Source organism: Sycon ciliatum, chromosome 3, assembly GCF_964019385.1.
Source record: "Sycon ciliatum chromosome 3, ocSycCili1.1, whole genome shotgun sequence".
In the NCBI taxonomy this organism is placed as follows: Eukaryota; Metazoa; Porifera; class Calcarea; order Leucosolenida; family Sycettidae; genus Sycon; species Sycon ciliatum.
This window is the reverse complement of record NC_088645.1, coordinates 23,467,604-23,469,642: the sequence shown is the minus strand read 5'-3', so window position 1 is coordinate 23,469,642 and position 2,039 is coordinate 23,467,604. Positions and strand designations below refer to the sequence as shown.

General features: G+C 43.7%; 1 long non-coding RNA gene across 1 annotated transcript; it reads right to left on the bottom strand.

Moving 5' to 3' along the window:
• Nucleotides 1–963: 963 nt before the first annotated feature.
• LOC135812594 (uncharacterized) lies at nt 964–1,993 on the bottom strand. Its single transcript, XR_010552862.1, has 2 exons — nt 1,830–1,993; nt 964–1,346 (listed from the first exon to the last, which is right to left on the bottom strand). It is a non-coding gene; the product is annotated as an uncharacterized LOC135812594 (long non-coding RNA).
• Between the last annotated feature and the right edge of the window lie 46 nt (nt 1,994–2,039).

Here is a 2,039-nt window from a genome sequence, read left to right as displayed (position 1 = left end):
ATGACGTGCGTACTGCTTAGCTGTCACCACGCTGTGCATGTTCAGCAGTGTAATTGAATGGAAGAAAACAATTACTTTGGTGTTTTGCAGCTCTGTTTCGTTCCCTGACGGTAACCAAATCTAGATGTAGGAATCTGTTGAGCAGGAGAGTGACACATGTCTTCCCGAAGGCTGTCCAGGCTGCAGTGGTGATGAAGAAGACACGATCATCACCCCGAGATCGATCGTAGCGAATTGGAAAACTCATGGTGAATTTGCTTCCACTCCAAGGCAATGTCGAGGTATGAAGGGTGCTTGTACTGCCTTCCAAAGTGAAGAGGAGATGAACATGGCTTTGCATAGCTGTTGTTCTATGCCAACTTACCTACTCTTGCTGGTACCGTAGTGGCATATTGCAAATTTCGTGGACGAACAACTCTAGTCACTAGTGGCTAGTGAGCAACACTAACAGGTGAGATTTTTCAATTCGACAAAAATTGTTTTTGTTTGAGAACTGACAGTGGCAGTCATTAGACTCAGTAGGTGTCTTTGCTGCTTCTTCCCCTTCATTGGTAGGGTTGTGCTTGAATAATACAAGTGCTTGAAGTAAAATAAAATAAATAGAACATGTGGAACATAAATCTAATCAAGCATCAGTCATGTATTGCGAAGTTCAACTTCAAAGCACATGAAATCGTGACAATGATCACGAAGTTTATGTAATCAAGAGTACACCCTGTGTTCAACGAACACATACACACATGCTGTATTGCGCACACACATGTACACATGTGCGTGCACCCCCATCCCATCCCACAGACACACGCATGCAGGCATGCGCGCACATCCATACACATGTGCGTGTACCCCCCCCCCCCACACACACATTCCTACCCATACACATGTGCATCCCCCCCCCCACACACACGTGTGCACATACAGATACACAAACACACACGCACGAACACACACACAAGATACGTGTAAGTGTACATGGTCTTCCTGGTGCAGATGCTGAGCCAGCACAATGGAAAATACCTCCATCAAGATGCTTGATCAAGTGTTGTGATAATGGCACTGTTTGTTTGTTTTTACAAAGAAGTGTGGGAAAGATTACAATGCATTATAATTCATAATTGTTCTTTGCCTTGTACTGTGCAGACCAGAATGCTTCGTTATCAACTCCTGGCTTTCCATCGGCATGGTGTTCAGCTGCAGCGGCATCTGGTCCGGGGAGTTCAAGTTGCTGGATGGCTGCACTGACACAGGATGGGTTTGCGTTGGCAATGCGATACGGCAGTCATCCCACATCACGAGCTACATGTTTATGTAATTTATATTGTCGCTTGTCCAGCAACGTCAAGGCTCTGCATGTAAACACAGGAGAACACCATAATACTACTCAGGGGATAATAATTTTGGATATCAATTTCGTGACAATTATTAGATTCACACAATATTCACAACGTATGCAACACGATGCTGTCTATTGACACTACTTCAAACTGAAGTGCTCACTACTCCTCTCCCGTTTTTATCTCCCTCTACCTTATGAATACTCTGCATTACTGGTTTCGTTTCTACCCTTTCCATTGCTGCCAGCTCCCGGTCTTTTTCAATGCACAGCACCACCTTGACAGTCATTTTTGTGATTTGATGTACACATACTTTGATGTTCAAATTCGAATTACATGATCAGATTTTTGTTCCACATTTTCTATTTATTTTTACTTCAAGCACAACCCTACCGATGAAGGGAAAGAAGCAGCAGAGAGACACCTACTGAGTCTAATGACTGCCACTGTCAGTTCTCAAACAAAAACAATTTTTGTCGAATTGAAAAATCTCACCTGTTAGTGTTGCTCACTAGCCACTAGTGACTAGAGTTGTTCGTCCACGAAATTTTGCAATATGCCACTACGGTACCAGCAAGAGTAGGTAAGTTGGCATAGAACAACAGCTATGCAAAGCCATGTTCATCTCCTCTTCACTTTGGAAGGCAGTACAAGCACCCTTCATACCTCGACATTGCCTTGGAGTGGAAGCAAATTCACCATGAG